The sequence below is a fragment of the Amblyomma americanum genome, chromosome 1 (assembly GCF_052857255.1).
Source record: "Amblyomma americanum isolate KBUSLIRL-KWMA chromosome 1, ASM5285725v1, whole genome shotgun sequence".
In the NCBI taxonomy this organism is placed as follows: Eukaryota; Metazoa; Arthropoda; class Arachnida; order Ixodida; family Ixodidae; genus Amblyomma; species Amblyomma americanum.
In genome coordinates, this window is record NC_135497.1 from 454,870,120 (window position 1) to 454,892,340 (window position 22,221).

General features: G+C 47.4%; 6 non-coding genes across 6 annotated transcripts; all 6 read right to left on the minus strand.

Moving 5' to 3' along the window:
• Window positions 1–980: 980 nt before the first annotated feature.
• Window positions 981–1,054, minus strand: TRNAS-GGA (transfer RNA serine (anticodon GGA)). Its single transcript has one exon. It is a non-coding gene; the product is annotated as a tRNA-Ser (tRNA).
• Window positions 1,055–5,789: 4,735 nt separating this feature from the next.
• On the minus strand, window positions 5,790–5,863 carry TRNAS-CGA (transfer RNA serine (anticodon CGA)). Its single transcript has one exon. It is a non-coding gene; the product is annotated as a tRNA-Ser (tRNA).
• A 1,851-nt stretch (window positions 5,864–7,714) lies between these two features.
• Window positions 7,715–7,788, minus strand: TRNAS-GGA (transfer RNA serine (anticodon GGA)). The gene has a single exon. It is a non-coding gene; the product is annotated as a tRNA-Ser (tRNA).
• Window positions 7,789–9,153: 1,365 nt separating this feature from the next.
• Window positions 9,154–9,227, minus strand: TRNAL-CAA (transfer RNA leucine (anticodon CAA)). Its single transcript has one exon. It is a non-coding gene; the product is annotated as a tRNA-Leu (tRNA).
• A 411-nt stretch (window positions 9,228–9,638) lies between these two features.
• On the minus strand, window positions 9,639–9,712 carry TRNAL-CAA (transfer RNA leucine (anticodon CAA)). Its single transcript has one exon. It is a non-coding gene; the product is annotated as a tRNA-Leu (tRNA).
• Window positions 9,713–10,120: 408 nt separating this feature from the next.
• TRNAS-GGA (transfer RNA serine (anticodon GGA)) lies at window positions 10,121–10,194 on the minus strand. The gene has a single exon. It is a non-coding gene; the product is annotated as a tRNA-Ser (tRNA).
• Window positions 10,195–22,221: the final 12,027 nt, after the last annotated feature.

The following is a 22,221-nucleotide window of genomic DNA, read 5'->3' on the forward strand; positions in this document are numbered from 1 at the left end:
AGCAGCAGAAAAAACAACCATGCCGCCGGTGGGATCCGAACCCACGACCTCCGAATATAGCACCCGGTGCTCTTACCAACTAGAGCTACAGCGACGGCTGTACAATCTACTGCTTTCGTGGGTATTTATGTTTTGCGTGTAAGCGAACCTTGAGAGTGTTCACCAGCGCCCACCTCGTCCATAGCGGTGGACGTAGCACGTCCTTTCATACCGCAAGTGTGACGTAGAACGTCATCTAACGGCGAGGGCGGAAACTGTACGAGAGCCCTCTTACGCTACCTATGGCATCAAGACTGCCAGAACCGAGACCCCCGTTAAGCTATTAGCAGACAAGGCAAATGAAGTGAGGGGCTCGTTTGACAAACGTATTAAGGAAGCCAACAATCACCGAAACCAAGGTGCAAAGGGGAATGTTTCTATTTTTTTTAAATATCTAGTACCAATCAATTTGTTTCTTTAAAAGAAAATTACTTATAAAGCAGCAGAAAACACAACCATGCCGCCGGTGGGATCCGAACCCACGACCTCCGAATGTCGTGTCCGGTGCTCTTACCAACTGAGCTACGGCGACGGCTGTACAATCTGCTGCTTTCGTGGGTATTTATGTTTTGCGTGTAAGCGAACCTTGAGAGTGTTCACCAGCGCCACCCTCGTCAATAGCGGTGGACGTAGCACGTCCTGTAATAACGCAAGTGTGACGTAGAACGTCATATAACGGCGTGGGCGGAAACTGTGCGTGAGCCCTCTTACGCTACCTATGGCATCAAGACTGCCAGAACCGAGACCCCCGTTAAGCTGTTAGCAGACAAGGCAAATGAAGTGAGGAGCTCGTTTGACAAACGTATTAAGGAAGCCAAGAGTCACCGAAACCAAGGTGCACAGGGGAATGTTTCTATTTTTTTTTAAATATCTAGTACCAATCAATTAGTTTTTTTTCTTTTTAAAGAAAATTACTTATAAAGCAGCAGAACAAACAACCATGCCGCCGGTGGGATCCGAACCCACGACCTCCGAATATCCCGTCCGGTGCTCTTACCAACTGAGCTACAGCGACGGCTGTCCAATCTGCTGCTTTCGTGGGTATTTATGTTTTGCGTGTAAGCGAACCTTGAGAGTGTTCACCAGCGCCACCCTCGTCCATAGCGGTGGACCTAGCACGTCCTGTAATACCGCAAGTGTGACGTAGAACATCATCTAACGGCGAGGGCGGAAACTGTGCGAGAGCCCTCTTACGCTACCTATGACATCAAGACTGCCAGAACCGAGAGCCCCGTTAAGCTATTAGCAGAAAAGGCAAATGAAGTGAGGGGCTCGTTTGACAAACGTTTTAAGGAAGCCAACAGTCACCGAAACCAAGGTGCACAGGGGAATGTTTTTATTTTTTTAAATATCTAGTACCAATCAATTAGTTTTTTCTTTTTAAAGAAAATTACTTATAAAGCAGCAGAAGAAACAACCATGCCGCCGGTGTGATCCGAACCCACGACCTCCGAATGTCGTGTCCGGTGCTCTTACCAACTGAGCTACGGCGACGGCTGTAAAATCTGCTGCTTTCGTGGGTATTTATGTTTTGCGTGTAAGCGAACCTTGAGAGTGTTCACCAGCGCCACCCTCGTCCATAGCGGTGGACGTAGCACGTCCTGTAATACCGCAAGTGTGACGTAGAACATCATCTAACGGCGAGGGCGGAAACTGTACGAGAGCCCTCTTACGCTACCTATGGCATCAAGACTGCCAGAACCGAGACCCCCGTTAAGCTATTAGCAGACAAGGCAAATGAAGTGAGGGGCTCGTTTGACAAACGTATTAAGGAAGCCAACAATCACCGAAACCAAGGTGCAAAGGGGAATGTTTCTATTTTTTTTAAATATCTAGTACCAATCAATTTGTTTCTTTAAAAGAAAATTACTTATAAAGCAGCAGAAAACACAACCATGCCGCCGGTGGGATCCGAACCCACGACCTCCGAATATCGCGTCCGGTGCTCTTACCAACTGATCTACGGCGACGGCTGTCCAATCTGCTGCTTTCGTGGGTATTTATGTTTTGCGTGTAAGCGAACCTTGAGAGTGTTCACCAGCGCCACCCTCGTCCATAGCGGTGGACCTAGCACGTCCTGTAATACCGCAAGTGTGACGTAGAACGTCATCTAACGGCGAGGGGGGAAACTGTGCGAGAGCCCTCTTACGCTACCTATGGCATCAAGACTGCCAGAAACGAGTCCCCGGTTAAGCTATTAGCAGACAAGGCAAATGAAGTGAGGGGCTCGTTTGACAAACTTATTAAGGAAGCCAACAGTCACCGAAACCAAGGTGCACAGGGGAATGTTTCTATTTTTTATAAATATCTAGTACCAGTCATTTAGTTTTCTTTTTCCTTTTTAAAGAAAATTAGTTAGAAAGCAGCTGAAAAAACAACCATGCCGCCGGTGGGATCCGAACCTACGACCTCCGAATATTGAGTCCGGTGCTCTTACCAACAGAGCTACGGTGACGGCTGTCCAATCTGCTGCTTTCTTGGGCATTTATGTTTTGCGTGTAAGCGAACCTTGAGAGTGTTCACCAGCGCCACCCTCGTCAATAGCGGTGGACGTAGCACGTCCTGTAATAACGCAAGTGTGACGTAGAACGTCATATAACGGGGTGGGCGGAAACTGTGCGTGAGCCCTCTTACGCTACCTATGGCATCAAGACTGCCAGAACCGAGACCCCCGTTAAGCTGTTAGCAGACAAGGCAAATGAAGTGAAGGGCTCGTTTGACAAACGTATTAAGGAAGCCAAGAGCCACCGAAACCAAGGTGCACAGGGGAATGTTTCTATTTTTTTTAAATATCTAGTACCAATCAATTAGTTTTTTTTTCTTTTTAAAGAAAATTACTTATAAAGCAGCAGAAAAAACAACCATGCCGCCGGTGGGATCCGAACCCACGACCTCCGAATATAGCACCCGGTGCTCTTACCAACAGAGCTACGGTGACGGCTCTCCAATCTGCTGCTTTCTTGGGCATTTATGTTTTGCGTGTAAGCGAACCTTGAGAGTGTTCACCAGCGCCACCCTCGTCAATAGCGGTGGACGTAGCACGTCCTGTAATAACGCAAGTGTGACGTAGAACGTCATATAACGGGGTGGGCGGAAACTGTGCGAGAGCCCTCTTACGCTACCTATGGCATCAAGACTGCCAGAACCGAGACCCCCGTTAAGCTGTTAGCAGACAAGGCAAATGAAGTGAGGGGCTCGTTTGACAAACGTATTAAGGAAGCCAAGAGTCACCGAAACCAAGGTGCACAGGGGAATGTTTCTATTTTTTTTAAATATCTAGTGCCAATAAATTAGCTTTTTTTCTTTTTAAAGAAAATTACTTATAAAGCAGCAGAAAAAACAACCATGCCGCCAGTGGGATCCGAACCCACGACCTCCGAATATCGCGTCCGGTGCTCTTACCAACTGAGCTACGGCGACGGCTGACCAATCTGCTGCTTTCGTGGGTATTTATGTTTAGCGTGTAAGCGAACCTTAAGAGTGTTCACCAGCGCCACCCTCGTCCATAGCGGTGGACCTAGCACGTCCTGTAATACCGCAAGTGTGACGTAGAACATCATCTAACGGCGAGGGCGGAAACTGTGCGAGAGCCCTCTTACGCTACCTATGACATCAAGACTGCCAGAACCGAGAGCCCCGTTAAGCTATTAGCAGAAAAGGCAAATGAAGTGAGGGGCTCGTTTGACAAACGTTTTAAGAAAGCCAACAGTCACCGAAACCAAGGTGCACAGGGGAATGTTTCTATTTTTTTAAATATCTAGTACCAATCAATTAGTTTTTATCTTTTTAAAGAAAATTACTTATAAAGCAGCAGAAAAAACAACCATGCCGCCGGTGTGATCCGAACCCACGACCTCCGAATATCGTGTCCGGTGCTCTTACCAACTGAGCTACGGCGACGGCTGTACAATCTGCTGCTTTCGTGGGTATTTATGTTTTGCGTGTAAGCGAACCTTGAGAGTGTTCACCAGCGCCACCCTCGTCCATAGCGGTGGACGTAGCACGTCCTGTAATACCGCAAGTGTGACGTAGAACATCATCTAACGGCGAGGGCGGAAACTGTACGAGAGCCCTCTTACGCTACCTATGGCATCAAGACTGCCAGAACCGAGACCCCCGTTAGGCTATTAGCAGACAAGGCAAATGAAGTGAGGGGCTCGTTTAACAAACGTATTAAGGAAGCCAACAATCACCGAAACCAAGGTGCAAAGGGGAATGTTTCTATTTTTTTTAAATATCTAGTACCAATCAATTTGTTTCTTTAAAAGAAAATTACTTATAAAGCAGCAGAAAACACAACCATGCCGCGTGTGGATCCAAACCCACGACCTCGGAATATCGTGTCCGGTGCTCTTACCAACTGAGCTACAGCGACGGCTGTCCAATCTGCTGCTTTCGTGGGTATTTATGTTTTGCGTGTAAGCGAACCTTGAGAGTGTTCACCAGCGCCACCCTCGTCCATAGCGGTGGACGTAACACGTCCTGTAATACTGCAAGTGTGACGTAGAACGTCATCTAACGGCGAGGGCGGAAACTGTGCGAGAGCCCTCTTACGCTACCTATGGCATCAAGACTGCCAGAACCGAGACCCCCGTTAAGCTATTAGCAGACAAGGCAAATGAAGTGAGGGAATCGTTTGACAAACGTATTAAGGAAGCCAACAGTCACCGAAACCAAGGTGCACAGGGGAATGTTTCTAGTTTTTTTTAATATCTTGTACCAATCAATTAGCATTTTTTCTTTTTAAAGAAAATTACTTATAAAGCAGCAGAAAAAACAACCATGCCGCCAGTGGGATCTGAACCCACGACCTCCGAATATCGCGTAAGGTGCTCTTACCAATTGAGCTACGGCGACGGCTGTCCAATCTGCTGCTTTCGTGGGTATTTATGTTTTGCGTGTAAGCGAGCCTCGAGAGTGTTCACCAGCGCCACCCTCGTCCATAGCGGTGGATGTAGCACCTCCTGTAATACCGCAAGTGTGAGGTAGAACGTCATCTAACGACGAGGGCGGAAACTGTGCGATGGCTTTCATACGCTACCTATGGCATCAAGACTGCCAGAACCGAGACCCCAGTTAAGCTATTAGCAGACAAGGCAAATGAAGTGAGGGGCTCGTTTGACAAACGTATTAAGGAAGCCAACAGTCACCGAAACCAAAGTGCACAGGGGAATGTTTATATTTGTTTTTAATATCTATTACCAATCATTTAGTTTTTTTTTCTTTTCAAAGAAAATTACTTATAAAGCAGCAGAAAAAACAACCATGCCGCCGGTGGGATCCGAACCCACGACCTCCGAATATAGCACCCGGTGCTCTTACCAACTAGAGCTACAGCGACGGCTGTACAATCTGCTGCTTTCGTGGGTATTTATGTTTTGCATGTAAGCGAACCTTGAGAGTGTTCACCAGCGCCCACCTCGTCCATAGCGGTGGACGTAGCACGTCCTTTCATACCGCAAGTGTGACGTAGAACGTCATCTAACGGCGAGGGCGAAAACTGTACGAGAGCCCTCTTACGCTACCAATGGCATCAAGACTGCCGGAACCGAGATCCCCGTTAAGCTATTAGCAGACAAGGCAAATGAAGTGAGGGGCTCGTTTGACAAACGTATTAAGGAAGCCAACAGTCTCCGAAACCAAGGTGCACAGGGGAATGTTTCTATTTTCTTTTAAATATCTAGTACCAATAAATTAGCTTTTTTTCTTTTTAAAGAAAATTACTTATAAAGCAGCAGAAAAAACAACCATGCCGCCAGTGGGATTCGAACCCACGACCTCCGAATATCGCGTCCGGTGCTCTTACCAACTGAGCTACGGCGACGGCTGACCAATCTGCAGCTTTCGTGGGTATTTATGTTTTGCGTGTAAGCGAACCTTGAGAGTGTTCACCAGCGCCACAGTCGTACTTAGCGGTGGACGTAGCACGTCCTGTAATACCGCAAGTGTGACGTAGAACGTCATCTAACGGCGAGGGGGGAAACTGTGCGAGAGCCCTCTTACGCTACCTATGGCATCAAGACTGCCAGAAACGAGTCCCCGGTTAAGCTATTAGCAGACAAGGCAAATGAAGAGAGGGGCTCGTTTGACAAACTTATTAAGGAAGCCAACAGTCACCGAAACCAAGGTGCACAGGGGAATGTTTCTATTTTTTATAAATATCTAGTACCAGTCATTTAGTTTTCTTTTTCCTTTTTAAAGAAAATTAGTTAGAAAGCAGCTGAAAAAACAACCATGCCGCCGGTGGGATCCGAACCTACGACCTCCGAATATTGAGTCCGGTGCTCTTACCAACAGAGCTACGGTGACGGCTGTCCAATCTGCTGCTTTCTTGGGCATTTATGTTTTGCGTGTAAGCGAACCTTGAGAGTGCTCACCAGCGCCACCCTCGTCAATAGCGGTGGACCTAGCACGTCCTGTAATAACGCAAGTGTGACGTAGAACGTCATATAACGGCGTGGGCGGAAACTGTACGAGAGCCCTCTTACGCTACCTATGGCATCAAGACTGCCAGAAACGAGACCTCGGTTAAGCTATTAGCAGACAAGGTAAATGAAGTGAGGGGCTCGTTTGACAAACGTTTTAAGGAAGCCAACAGTCACCGAAACCAAGGTGCACAGGGGAATGTTTTTATTTTTTTAAATATCTAGTACCAATCAATTAGTTTTTTTTCTTTTTAAAGAAAATTACTTATAAAGCAGCAGAAAAAACAACCATGCCGCCAGTGGGATCCGAACCCACGACCTCCGAATATCGCGTCCGGTGCACTTACCAACTGAGCTACGGCGACGGCTGACCAATCTGCTGCTTTCGTGGGTATTTATGTTTTGCGTGTAAGCGAACCTTGAGAGTGTTCACCAGCGCCACTCTCGAACTTAGCGGTGGACGTAGCACGTCCTGTAATACCGCAAGTGTGACATAGAACGTCATCTAACGGCGAGGGCGGAAACTGTTCGAGAGCCCTCTTACGCTACCTATGGCATCAAGACTGCCAGAAACGAGACCTCGGTTAAGCTATTAGCAGACAAGGTAAATGAAGTGAGGGGCTCGTTTGACAAACGTTTTAAGGAAGCCAACAGTCACCGAAACCAAGGTGCACAGGGGAATGTTTTTATTTTTTTAAATATCTAGTACCAATCAATTAGTTTTTTTCTTTTTAAAGAAAATTACTTATAAAGCAGCAGAAGAAACAACCATGCCGCCGGTGTGATCCGAACCCACGACCTCCGAATGTCGTGTCCGGTGCTCTTACCAACTGAGCTACGGCGACGGCTGTACAATCTGCTGCTTTCGTGGGTATTTATGTTTTGCGTGTAAGCGAACCTTGAGAGTGTTCACCAGCGCCACCCTCGTCAATAGCGGTGGACGTAGCACGTCCTGTAATAACGCAAGTGTGACGTAGAACGTCATATAACGGCGTGGGCGGAAACTGTACGAGAGCCCTCTTACGCTACCTATGACATCAAGACTGCCAGAACCGAGAGCCCCGTTAAGCTATTAGCAGAAAAGGCAAATCAAGTGAGGGGCTCGTTTGACAAACGTTTTAAGGAAGCCAACAGTCACCGAAACCAAGGTGCACAGGGGAATGTTTTTATTTTTTTAAATATCTAGTACCAATCAATTAGTTTTTTCTTTTTAAAGAAAATTACTTATAAAGCAGCAGAAGAAACAACCATGCCGCCGGTGGGATCCGAACCCACGACCTCCGAATATCCCGTCCGGTGCTCTTACCAACTGAGCTACAGCGACGGCTGTCCAATCTGCTGCTTTCGTGGGTATTTATGTTTTGCGTGTATGCGAACCTTGAGAGTGTTCACCAGCGCCACCCTCGTCCATAGCGGTCGACCTAGCACGTCCTGTAATACCGCAAGTGTGACGTAGAACATCATCTAACGGCGAGGGCGGAAACTGTGCGAGAGCCCTCTTACGCTACCTATGACATCAAGACTGCCAGAACCGAGAGCCCCGTTAAGCTATTAGCAGAAAAGGCAAATGAAGTGAGGGGCTCGTTTGACAAACGTTTTAAGGAAGCCAACAGTCACCGAAACCAAGGTGCACAGGGGAATGTTTTTATTTTTTTAAATATCTAGTACCAATCAATTAGTTTTTTCTTTTTAAAGAAAATTACTTATAAAGCAGCAGAAGAAACAACCATGCCGCCGGTGTGATCCGAACCCACGACCTCCGAATGTCGTGTCCGGTGCTCTTACCAACTGAGCTACGGTGACGGCTGTACAATCTGCTGCTTTCGTGGGTATTTATGTTTTGCGTGTAAGCGAACCTTGAGAGTGTTCACCAGCGCCACCCTCGTCCATAGCGGTGGACGTAGCACGTCCTGTAATACCGCAAGTGTGACGTAGAACATCATCTAACGGCGAGGGCGGAAACTGTACGAGAGCCCTCTTACGCTACCTATGGCATCAAGACTGCCAGAACCGAGACCCCCGTTAAGCTATTAGCAGACAAGGCAAATGAAGTGAGGGGCTCGTTTGACAAACGTATTAAGGAAGCCAACAATCACCGAAACCAAGGTGCAAAGGGGAATGTTTCTATTTTTTTAAATATCTAGTACCAATCAATTTGTTTCTTTAAAAGAAAATTACTTATAAAGCAGCAGAAAACACAACCATGCCGCCGGTGGGATCCGAACCCACGACCTCCGAATATCGCGTCCGGTGCTCTTACCAACTGATCTACGGCGACGGCTGTCCAATCTGCTGCTTTCGTGGGTATTTATGTTTTGCGTGTAAGCGAACCTTGAGAGTGTTCACCAGCGCCACCCTCGTCCATAGCGGTGGACCTAGCACGTCCTGTAATACCGCAAGTGTGACGTAGAACGTCATCTAACAGCGACGGCGGAAACTGTGCGAGAGCCCTCTTACGCTACCTATGGCATCAAGACTGCCAGAACCGGGACCCCCGTTAAGCTATTAGCAGACAAGGCAAATGAAGTGAGGGGCTCGTTTGACAAACTTGTTAAGGAAGCCAACAGTCACCGAAACCAAGGTGCACAGGGGAATGTTTCTATTTTTTATAAATATCTAGTACCAGTCATTTAGTTTTCTTTTTCCTTTTTAAAGAAAATTAGTTAGAAAGCAGCTGAAAAAACAACCATGCCGCCGGTGGGATCCGAACCTACGACCTCCGAATATTGAGTCCGGTGCTCTTACCAACTGAGCTACGGCGACGGCTGTACAATCTGCTGCTTTCGTGGGTATTTATGTTTTGCGTGTAAGCGAACCTTGAGAGTGTTCACCAGCGCCACCCTCGTCAATAGCGGTGGACGTAGCACGTCCTGTAATAACGCAAGTGTGACGTAGAACGTCATATAACGGCGTGGGCGGAAACTGTACGAGAGCCCTCTTACGCTACCTATGACATCAAGACTGCCAGAACCGAGACCCCCATTAAGCTGTTAGCAGACAAGGCAAATGAAGTGAGGAGCTCGTTTGACAAACTTGTTAAGGAAGCCAACAGTCACCGAAACCAAGGTGCACAGGGGAATGTTTCTATTTTTTATAAATATCTAGTACCAGTCATTTAGTTTTCTTTTTCCTTTTTAAAGAAAATTAGTTAGAAAGCAGCTGAAAAAACAACCATGCCGCCGGTGGGATCCGAACCTACGACCTCCGAATATTGAGTCCGGTGCTCTTACCAACTGAGCTACGGCGACGGCTGTACAATCTGCTGCTTTCGTGGGTATTTATGTTTTGCGTGTAAGCGAACCTTGAGAGTGTTCACCAGCGCCACCCTCGTCAATAGCGGTGGACGTAGCACGTCCTGTAATAACGCAAGTGTGACGTAGAACGTCATATAACGGCGTGGGCGGAAACTGTACGAGAGCCCTCTTACGCTACCTATGACATCAAGACTGCCAGAACCGAGAGCCCCGTTAAGCTATTAGCAGAAAAGGCAAATGAAGTGAGGGGCTCGTTTGACAAACGTATTAAGGAAGCCAAGAGTCACCGAAACCAAGGTGCACAGGGGAATGTTTCTATTTTTTTTTAAATATCTAGTACCAATCAATTAGTTTTTTTCTTTTTAAAGAAAATTACTTATAAAGCAGCAGAACAAACAACCATGCCGCCGGTGGGATCCGAACCCACGACCTCCGAATATCCCGTCCGGTGCTCTTACCAACTGAGCTACAGCGACGGCTGTCCAATCTGCTGCTTTCGTGGGTATTTATGTTTTGCGTGTATGCGAACCTTGAGAGTGTTCACCAGCGCCACCCTCGTCCATAGCGGTGGACCTAGCACGTCCTGTAATACCGCAAGTGTGACGTAGAACATCATCTAACGGCGAGGGCGGAAACTGTGCGAGAGCCCTCTTACGCTACCTATGACATCAAGACTGCCAGAACCGAGAGCCCCGTTAAGCTATTAGCAGAAAAGGCAAATGAAGTGAGGGGCTCGTTTGACAAACGTTTTAAGGAAGCCAACAGTCACCGAAACCAAGGTGCACAGGGGAATGTTTTTATTTTTTTAAATATCTAGTACCAATCAATTAGTTTTTTCTTTTTAAAGAAAATTACTTATAAAGCAGCAGAAGAAACAACCATGCCGCCGGTGTGATCCGAACCCACGACCTCCGAATGTCGTGTCCGGTGCTCTTACCAACTGAGCTACGGCGACGGCTGTACAATCTGCTGCTTTCGTGGGTATTTATGTTTTGCGTGTAAGCGAACCTTGAGAGTGTTCACCAGCGCCACCCTCGTCCATAGCGGTGGACGTAGCACGTCCTGTAATACCGCAAGTGTGACGTAGAACATCATCTAACGGCGAGGGCGGAAACTGTACGAGAGCCCTCTTACGCTACCTATGGCATCAAGACTGCCAGAACCGAGACCCCCGTTAAGCTATTAGCAGACAAGGCAAATGAAGTGAGGGGCTCGTTTGACAAACGTATTAAGGAAGCCAACAATCACCGAAACCAAGGTGCAAAGGGGAATGTTTCTATTTTTTTTAAATATCTAGTACCAATCAATTTGTTTCTTTAAAAGAAAATTACTTATAAAGCAGCAGAAAACACAACCATGCCGCCGGTGGGATCCGAACCCACGACCTCCGAATATCGCGTCCGGTGCTCTTACCAACTGATCTACGGCGACGGCTGTCCAATCTGCTGCTTTCGTGGGTATTTATGTTTTGCGTGTAAGCGAACCTTGAGAGTGTTCACCAGCGCCACCCTCGTCCATAGCGGTGGACCTAGCACGTCCTGTAATACCGCAAGTGTGACGTAGAACGTCATCTAACAGCGACGGCGGAAACTGTGCGAGAGCCCTCTTACGCTACCTATGGCATCAAGACTGCCAGAACCGGGACCCCCGTTAAGCTATTAGCAGACAAGGCAAATGAAGTGAGGGGCTCGTTTGACAAACTTATTAAGGAAGCCAACAGTCACCGAAACCAAGGTGCACAGGGGAATGTTTCTATTTTTTATAAATATCTAGTACCAGTCATTTAGTTTTCTTTTTCCTTTTTAAAGAAAATTAGTTAGAAAGCAGCTGAAAAAACAACCATGCCGCCGGTGGGATCCGAACCTACGACCTCCGAATATTGAGTCCGGTGCTCTTACCAACAGAGCTACGGTGACGGCTGTCCAATCTGCTGCTTTCTTGGGCATTTATGTTTTGCGTGTAAGCGAACCTTGAGAGTGTTCACCAGCGCCACCCTCGTCAATAGCGGTGGACGTAGCACGTCCTGTAATAACGCAAGTGTGACGTAGAACGTCATATAACGGCGTGGGCGGAAACTGTGCGTGAGCCCTCTTACGCTACCTATGGCATCAAGACTGCCAGAACCGAGACCCCCGTTAAGCTGTTAGCAGACAAGGCAAATGAAGTGAGGGGCTCGTTTGACAAACGTATTAAGGAAGCCAAGAGCCACCGAAACCAAGGTGCACAGGGGAATGTTTCTATTTTTTTTAAATATCTAGTACCAATAAATTAGCTTTTTTTCTTTTTAAACAAAATTACTTATAAAGCAGCAGAAAAAACAACCATGCCGCCAGTGGGATCCGAACCCACGACCTCCGAATATCGCGTCCGATGCTCTTACCAACTGAGCTACGGCGACGGCTGACCAATCTGCTGCTTTCGTGGGTATTTATGTTTTGCGTGTAAGCGAACCTTGAGAGTGTTCACCAGCGCCACCCTCGTCAATAGCGGTGGACGTAGCACGTCCTGTAATAACGCAAGTGTGACGTAGAACGTCATATAACGGCGTGGGCGGAAACTGTGCGTGAGCCCTCTTACGCTACCTATGGCATCAAGACTGCCGGAACCGAGATCCCCGTTAAGCTATTAGCAGACAAGGCAAATGAAGTGAGGGGCTCGTTTGACAAACGTTTTAAGGAAGCCAACAGTCACCGAAACCAAGGTGCACAGGGGAATGTTTTTATTTTTTTAAATATCTAGTACCAATCAATTAGTTTTTTTCTTTTTAAAGAAAATTACTTATAAAGCAGCAGAAGAAACAACCATGCCGCCGGTGTGATCCGAACCCACGACCTCCGAATGTCGTGTCCGGTGCTCTTACCAACTGAGCTACGGCGACGGCTGTACAATCTGCTGCTTTCATGGGTATTTATGTTTTGCGTGTAAGCGAACCTTGAGAGTGTTCACCAGCGCCACCCTCGTCAATAGCGGTGGACGTAGCACGTCCTGTAATAACGCAAGTGTGACGTAGAACGTCATATAACGGCGTGGGCGGAAACTGTGCGTGAGCCCTCTTACGCTACCTATGGCACCAAGACTGCCAGAACCGAGAGCCCCGTTAAGCTATTAGCAGAAAAGGCAAATGAAGTGAGGGGCTCGTTTGACAAACGTTTTAAGGAAGCCAACAGTCACCGAAACCAAGGTGCACAGGGGAATGTTTTTATTTTTTTAAATATCTAGTACCAATCAATTTGTTTCTTTAAAAGAAAATTACTTATAAAGCAGCAGAAAACACAACCATGCCGCCGGTGGGATCCGAACCCACGACCTCCGAATATCGCGTCCGGTGCTCTTACCAAATGATCTACGGCGACGGCTGTCCAATCTGCTGCTTTCGTGGGTATTTATGTTTTGCGTGTAAGCGAACCTTGAGAGTGTTCACCAGCGCCACCCTCGTCCATAGCGGTGGACCTAGCACGTCCTATAATACCGCAAGTGTGACGTAGAACATCATCGAACAGCGACGGCGGAAACTGTGCGAGAGCCCTCTTACGCTACCTATGGCATCAAGACTGCCAGAACCGGGACCCCCGTTAAGCTATTAGCAGACAAGGCAAATGAAGTGGGGGGTCGTTTGACAAACGTATTAAGGAAGCCAACAGTCACCGAAACCAAGGTGCACAGGGGAATGTTTCTAGTTTTTTTTAATATCTAGTACCAATAAATTAGCTTTTTTTCTTTTTAAAGAAAATTACTTATAAAGCAGCAGAAAAAACAACCATGCCGCCAGTGGGATCCGAACCCACGACCTCCGAATATCGCGTAAGGTGCTCTTACCAACTGAGCTACGGCGACGGCTGTCCAATCTGCTGCTTTCGTGGGTATTTATGTTTTGCGTGTAAGCGAGCCTCGAGAGTGTTCACCAGCGCCACCCTCGTCCATAGCGGTGGATGTAGCACCTCCTGTAATACCGCAAGTGTGAGGTAGAACGTCATCTAACGACGAGGGCGGAAACTGTGCGATGGCTTTCTTACGCTACCTATGGCATCAAGACTGCCAGAACCGAGACCCCAGTTAAGCTATTAGCAGACAAGGCAAATGAAGTGAGGGGCTCGTTTGACAAACGTATTAAGGAAGCCAACAGTCACCGAAACCAAGGTGCACAGGGGAATGTTTCTATTTTTTTTAAATATCTAGTACCAATCAATTAGTTTTTTTCTTTTTAAAGAAAAAACTTATAAAGCAGCAGAAAAAACAACCATGCCGCCAGTGGGATCCGAACCCACGACCTCCGAATATCGCGTAAGGTGCTCTTACCAACTGAGCTACGGCGACGGCTGTCCAATCTGCTGCTTTCGTGGGTATTTATGTTTTGCGTGTAAGCGAGCCTCGAGAGTGTTCACCAGCGCCACCCTCGTCCATAGCGGTGGATGTAGCACCTCCTGTAATACCGCAAGTGTGAGGTAGAACGTCATCTAACGACGAGGGCGGAAACTGTGCGATGGCTTTCTTACGCTACCTATGGCATCAAGACTGCCAGAACCGAGACCCCAGTTAAGCTATTAGCAGACAAGGCAAATGAAGTGAGGGGCTCGTTTGACAAACGTATTAAGGAAGCCAACAGTCACCGAAACCAAGGTGCACAGGGGAATGTTTATATTTGTTTTTAATATCTATTACCAATCAATTAGTTTTTTTTCTTTTCAAAGAAAATTACTTATAAAGCAGGAGAAAAAACAACCATGCCGCCGGTGGGATCCGAACCCACGACCTCCGAATATAGCACCCGGTGCTCTTACCAACTAGAGCTACAGCGACGGCTGTACAATCTGCTGCTTTCGTGGGTATTTATGTTTTGCGTTAAGCGAACCTTGAGAGTGTTCACCAGCGCCCACCTCGTCCATAGCGGTGGACGTAGCACGTCCTTTCATACCGCAAGTGTGACGTAGAACGTCATCTAACGGCGAGGGCGAAAACTGTACGAGAGCCCTCACGCTACCAATGGCATCAAGACTGCCGGAACCGAGATCCCCGTTAAGCTATTAGCAGACAAGGCAAATGAAGTGAGGGGCTCGTTTGACAAACGTATTAAGGAAGCCAACAGTCTCCGAAACCGAGGTGCACAGGGGAATGTTTCTATTTTCTTTTAAATATCTAGTACCAATAAATTAGCTTTTTTTCTTTTTAAAGAAAATTACTTATAAAGCAGCAGAAAAAACAACCATGCCGCCAGTGGGATGCGCACCCACGACCTCCGAATATCGCGTCCGGTGCTCTTACCAACTGAGCTACGGCGACGGCTGACCAATCTGCTGCTTTCGTGGGTATTTATGTTTTGCGTGTAAGCGAACCTTGAGAGTGTTCACCAGCGCCACTCTCGTACTTAGCGGTGGACGTAGCACGTCCGGTAATACCGCAAGTGTGACGTAGAACGCAATCTAACGGCGAGGGCGGAAACTGTGCGAGAGCCCTCTTACGCTACCTATGGCATCAAGACTGCCAGAAACGAGACCCCGGTTAAGCTATTAGCAGACAAGGCAAATGAAGTGAGGGGCTCGTTTGACAAACTTATTAAGGAAGCCAACAGTCACCGAAACCAAGGTGCACAGGGGAATGTTTCTGTTTTTTTAAATATCTAGTACCAATCAATTAGTTTTTTCTTTTTAAAGAAAATTACTTATAAAGCAGCAGAAAAAACAACCATGCCGCCGGTGGGATCCGAACCCACGACCTCCGAATATCGCGTCCGGTGCTCTTACCAACTGAGCTACAGCGACGGCTGTCCAATCTGCTGCTTTCGTGGGTATTTATGTTTTGCGTGTAAGCGAACCTTGAGAGTGTTCACCAGCGCCACCCTCGTCCATAGCGGTGGACGTAGCACGTCCTGTAATACCGCAATTGTGACGTAGAACATCATCTAACGGCGAGGGCGGAAACTGTGCGAGAGCCCTCTTACGCTACCTATGACATCAAGACTGCCAGAACCGAGATCCCCGTTAAGCTATTAGCAGACAAGGCAAATGAAGTGAGGGGCTCGTTTGACAAACGTATTAAGGAAGCCAACAGTCACCGAAACCAAGGTGCCCAGGGGAATGTTTCTATTTGTTTTTAATATCTAGTACCAATCAATTAGTTTTTCCTTTTTAAAGAAAAAACTTATAAAGCAGCAAAAAAAAAACAACCATGCCGCCAGTGGGATCCGAACCCACGACCTCCGAATATCGCGTAAGGTGCTCTTACCAACTGAGCTACGGCGACGGCTGTACAATCTGCTGCTTTCGTGGGTATTTATGTTTTGCGTGTAAGCGAGCCTTGAGAGTGTTCACCAGCGCCACCCTCGTCCATAGCGGTGGATGTAGCACCTCCTGTAATACCGCAAGTGTGAGGTAGAACGTCATGTAACGACGAGGGCGGAAACTGAGCGATGGCTTTCTTACGCTACCTATGGCATCAAGAGTGCCAGAACCGAGACCCCAGTTAAGCTATTAGCAGACAAGGCAAATGAAGTGAGGGGCTCGTTTGACAAACGTATTAAGGAAGCCAACAGTCACCGAAACCAAGGTGCACAGGGGAATGTTTATATTTGTTTTTAATATCTATTACCAATCAATTAGCTTTTTTTAATTATAAAGCAGCAGAAAAAACAACCATGCCGCCGGTGGGATCCGAACCCACGACCTCCGAATATCGCGTCCGGTGCTCTTACCAACTGAGCTACGGCGACGGCTGTACAATCTGCTGCTTTCGTGGGTATTTATGTTTTGCGTGTAAGCGAGCCTTGAGAGTGTTCACCAGCGCCACCCTCGTCCATAGCGGTGGATGTAGCACCTCCTGTAATACCGCAAGTGTGAGGTAGAACGTCATGTAACGACGAGGGCGGAAACTGAGCGATGGCTTTCTTACGCTACCTATGGCATCAAGAGTGCCAGAACCGAGACCCCAGTTAAGCTATTAGCAGACAAGGCAAATGAAGTGAGGGGCTCGTTTGACAAACGTATTAAGGAAGCCAACAGTCACCGAAACCAAGGTGCACAGGGGAATGTTTATATTTGTTTTTAATATCTATTACCAATCAATTAGCTTTTTTTAATTATAAAGCAGCAGAAAAAACAACCATGCCGCCGGTGGGATCCGAACCCACGACCTCCGAATATCGCGTCCGGTGCTCTTACCAACTGAGCTACAGCGACGGCTGTCCAATCTGCTGCTTTCGTGGGTATTTATGTTTTGCGTGTAAGCGAACCTTGAGAGTGTTCACCAGCGCCACCCTCGTCCATAGCGGTGGACGTAGCACGTCCTGTAATACTGCAAGTGTGACGTAGAACATCATCTAACGGCGAGGGCGGAAACTGTGCGAGAGCCCTCTTACGCTACCTATGACATCAAGACTGCCAGAACCGAGACCCCCGTTAAGCTATTAGCAGAAAAGGCAAATGAAGTGAGGGGCTCGTTTGACAAACGTATTTAGGAAGCCAACAGTCACCGAAACCAAGGTGCACAGGGGAATGTCTATTTTTTAAATATGTAGTACCAATAAATTAGCTTTTTTTCTTTTTAAAGAAAATTACTTATAAAGCAGCAGAAAAAACAACCATGCCGCCGGTGGGATGCGCACCCACGACCTCCGAATATCGCGTCCGGTGCTCTTACCAACTGAGCTACGGCGACGGCTGACCAATCTGCTGCTTTCGTGGGTATTTATGTTTTGCGTGTAAGCGAACCTTGAGAGTGTTCACCAGCGCCACTCTCGTACTTAGCGGTGGACGTAGCACGTCCGGTAATACCGCAAGTGTGACGTAGAACGCAATCTAACGGCGAGGGCGGAAACTGTGCGAGAGCCCTCTTACGCTACCTATGGCATCAAGACTGCCAGAAACGAGACCCCGGTTAAGCTATTAGCAGACAAGGCAAATGAAGTGAGGGGCTCGTTTGACAAACTTATTAAGGAAGCCAACAGTCACCGAAACCAAGGTGCACAGGGGAATGTTTCTGTTTTTTTAAATATCTAGTACCAATCAATTAGTTTTTTCTTTTTAAAGAAAATTACTTATAAAGCAGCAGAAAAAACAACCATGCCGCCGGTGGGATCCGAACCCACGACCTCCGAATATCGCGTCCGGTGCTCTTACCAACTGAGCTACAGCGACGGCTGTCCAATCTGTTGCTTTCGTGGGTATTTATGTTTTGCGTGTAAGCGAACCTTGAGAGTGTTCACCAGCGCCACCCTCGTCCATAGCGGTGGACGTAGCACGTCCTGTAATACCGCAATTGTGACGTAGAACATCATCTAACGGCGAGGGCGGAAACTGTGCGAGAGTCCTCTTACGCTACCTATGACATCAAGACTGCCAGAACCGAGATCCCCGTTAAGCTATTAGCAGACAAGGCAAATGAAGTGAGGGGCTCGTTTGACAAACGTATTAAGGAAGCCAACAGTCACCGAAACCAAGGTGCCCAGGGGAATGTTTCTATTTGTTTTTAATATCTAGTACCAATCAATTAGTTTTTCCTTTTTAAAGAAAAAACTTATAAAGCAGCAAAAAAAAAACAACCATGCCGCCAGTGGGATCCGAACCCACGACCTCCGAATATCGCGTAAGGTGCTCTTACCCACTGAGCTACGGCGACGGCTGTACAATCTGCTGCTTTCGTGGGTATTTATGTTTTGCGTGTAAGCGAGCCTTGAGAGTGTTCACCAGCGCCACCCTCGTCCATAGCGGTGGATGTAGCACCTCCTGTAATACCGCAAGTGTGAGGTAGAACGTCATGTAACGACGAGGGCGGAAACTGAGCGATGGCTTTCTTACGCTACCTATGGCATCAAGAGTGCCAGAACCGAGACCCCAGTTAAGCTATTAGCAGACAAGGCAAATGAAGTGAGGGGCTCGTTTGACAAACGTATTAAGGAAGCCAACAGTCACCGAAACCAAGGTGCACAGGGGAATGTTTATATTTGTTTTTAATATCTATTACCAATCAATTAGCTTTTTTTAATTATAAAGCAGCAGAAAAAACAACCATGCCGCCGGTGGGATCCGAACCCACGACCTCCGAATATCGCGTCCGGTGCTCTTACCAACTGAGCTACGGCGACGGCTGTACAATCTGCTGCTTTCGTGGGTATTTATGTTTTGCGTGTAAGCGAGCCTTGAGAGTGTTCACCAGCGCCACCCTCGTCCATAGCGGTGGATGTAGCACCTCCTGTAATACCGCAAGTGTGAGGTAGAACGTCATGTAACGACGAGGGCGGAAACTGAGCGATGGCTTTCTTACGCTACCTATGGCATCAAGAGTGCCAGAACCGAGACCCCAGTTAAGCTATTAGCAGACAAGGCAAATGAAGTGAGGGGCTCGTTTGACAAACGTATTAAGGAAGCCAACAGTCACCGAAACCAAGGTGCACAGGGGAATGTTTATATTTGTTTTTAATATCTATTACCAATCAATTAGCTTTTTTAATTATAAAGCAGCAGAAAAAACAACCATGCCGCCGGTGGGATCCGAACCCACGACCTCCGAATATCGCGTCCGGTGCTCTTACCAACTGAGCTACAGCGACGGCTGTCCAATCTGCTGCTTTCGTGGGTATTTATGTTTTGCGTGTAAGCGAACCTTGAGAGTGTTCACCAGCGCCACCCTCGTCCATAGCGGTGGACGTAGCACGTCCTGTAATACTGCAAGTGTGACGTAGAACATCATCTAACGGCGAGGGCGGAAACTGTGCGAGAGCCCTCTTACGCTACCTATGACATCAAGACTGCCAGAACCGAGACCCCCGTTAAGCTATTAGCAGAAAAGGCAAATGAAGTGAGGGGCTCGTTTGACAAACTTATTAAGGAAGCCAACAGTCACCGAAACCAATGTGCACAGGGGAATGTTTCTATTTTTTTTAAATATCTAGTACCAGTCATTTAGTTTTCTTTTTCCTTTTTAAAGAAAATTAGTTAGAAAGCAGCTGAAAAAACAACCATGCCGCCGGTGGGTTCCGAACCTACGACCTCCGAATATTGAGTCCGGTGCTCTTACCAACAGAGCTACGGTGATGGCTGTTCAATCTGCTGCTTTCTTGGGCATTTATGTTTTGCGTGTAAGCGAACCTTGAGAGTGTTCACCAGCGCCACTCTCGTCCATAGCGGTGGACGTAGCACGTCCTGTAATAACGCAAGTGTGACGTAGAACGTCATCTAACGGCGAGGGCGGAAACTGTGCGTGAGCCCTCTTACGCTACCTATGGCATCAAGACTGCCAGAAACGAGACCCCGGTTAAGCTATTAGCAGACAAGGCAAATTAAGTGAGGGGCTCGTTTGACAAACGTGTTAAGGAAGCCAACAGTCACCGAAACCAAGGTGCACAGGGGAATGTTTCTATTTTTTTTAAATCTAGTACCAATCAATTAGTTTTTTTCTTTTTAAAGAAAATTAGTTCTAAATCAGCAGAAAAACAACCATGCCGCCGCTGGGATCCGAGCCCACGACCTCCGAATATCGCGTCCGGTGCTCTTACCAACTGAGCTACGGCGACGGCTGTCCAATCTGCTGCTTTCGTGGGTATTTATGTTTTGCGTGTAAGCGAGCCTTGAGAGTGTTCACCAGCGCCACCCTCGTCCATAGCGGTGGATGTAGCACCTCCTGTAATACCGCAATTGTGACGTAGAACGTCATCTAACGGCGAGGGCGAAAACTGTACGAGAGCCCTCTTACGCTACCAATGGCATCAAGACTGCCGGAACCGAGACCCCCGTTAAGCTATTAGCAGACAAGGCAAATGAAGTGAGGGGCTCGTTTGACAAACGTATTAAGGAAGCCAACAGTCACCGAAACCAAGGTGCCCAGGGGAATGTTTCTATTTGTTTTTAATATCTAGTACCAATCAATTAGTTTTTTCCTTTTTAAAGAAAAAAACTTATAAAGCAGCAGAAAAAAACAACCATGCCGCCGGTGGGATCCGAAAACACGACCTCCAAATATCGCGTCCGGTGCAATTACCAACTGAGCTACGGCGACGGCTGTCCAATCTGCTGCTTTCGTGGGTATTTATGTTTTGAGTGTAAGAGAACCTTGAGAGTGTTCACCAGCGCCACCCTCGTCCATAGCGGTGGACGTAGCACCTCCTGTAATACCGCAAGTGTGACGTAGAACGTCATCTAATGGCGAGGGCGGAAACTGTACGAGAGCCCTCTTACGCTACCGATGGCATCAAGACTGCCAGAACCGAGACCCCCGTTGAGCTATTAGCAGACAAGGCAAATTAAGTGAGGGGCTCGTTTGACAAACGTGTTAAGGAAGCCAACAGTCACCGAAACCAAGGTGCACAGGGGAATGTTTCTATTTTTTTTAAATCTAGTACCAATCAATTAGTTTTTTTCTTTTTAAAGAAAATTAGTTTTAAATCAGCAGAAAAACAACCATGCCGCCGCTGGGATCCGAGCCCACGACCTCCGAATATCGCGTCCGGTGCTCTTACCAACTGAGCTACGGCGACGGCTGTCCAATCTGCTGCTTTCGTGGGTATTTATGTTTTGCGTGTAAGCGAGCCTTGAGAGTGTTCACCAGCGCCACCCTCGTCCATAGCGGTGGATGTAGCACCTCCTGTAATACCGCAAGTGTGACGTAGAACGTCATCTAACGGCGAGGGCGAAAACTGTACGAGAGCCCTCTTACGCTACCAATGGCATCAAGACTGCCGGAACCGAGACCCCCGTTAAGCTATTAGCAGACAAGGCAAATGAAGTGAGGGGCTCGTTTGACAAACGTATTAAGGAAGCCAACAGTCACCGAAACCAACGTGCACAGGGGAATGTCGATTTTTTAAATATCTAGTACCAATAAATTAGCTTTTTTCTTTTTAAAGAAAATTACTTATAAAGCAGCAGAAAAAACAACCATGCCGCCAGTGGGATCCGAACCCACGACCTCCGAATATCGCGTCCGGTGCTCTTAACAACTGAGCTACGGCGACGGCTGACCAATCTGCTGCTTTCGTGGGTATTTATGTTTAGCGTGTAAGCGAACCTTGAGAGTGTTCACCAGCGCCACTCTCGTACTTAGCGGTGGACGTAGCACGTCCGGTAATACCGCAACTGTGACGTAGAACGTAATCTAACGGCGAGGGCGGAAACTGTGCGAGAGCCCTCTTACGCTACCTATGGCATCAAGACTGCCAGAAACGAGACCCCCGTTAAGCTATTAGCAGAAAAGGCAAATGAAGTGAGGGGCTCGTTTGACAAACTTATTAAGGAAGCCAACAGTCACCGAAACCAAGGTGCACAGGGGAATGTTTCTATTTTCTTTTAAATATCTAGTACCAATAAATTAGCTTTTTTTCTTTTTAAAGAAAATTACTTATAAAGCAGCAGAAAAAACAACCATGCCGCCGGTGGGATCCGAACCCACGACCTCCGAATATCGCGTCCGGTGCTCTTACCAACTGAGCTACAGCGACGGCTGTCCAATCTGCTGCTTTCGTGGGTATTTATGTTTTGCGTGTAAGCGAACCTTGAGAGTGTTCACCAGCGCCACCCTCG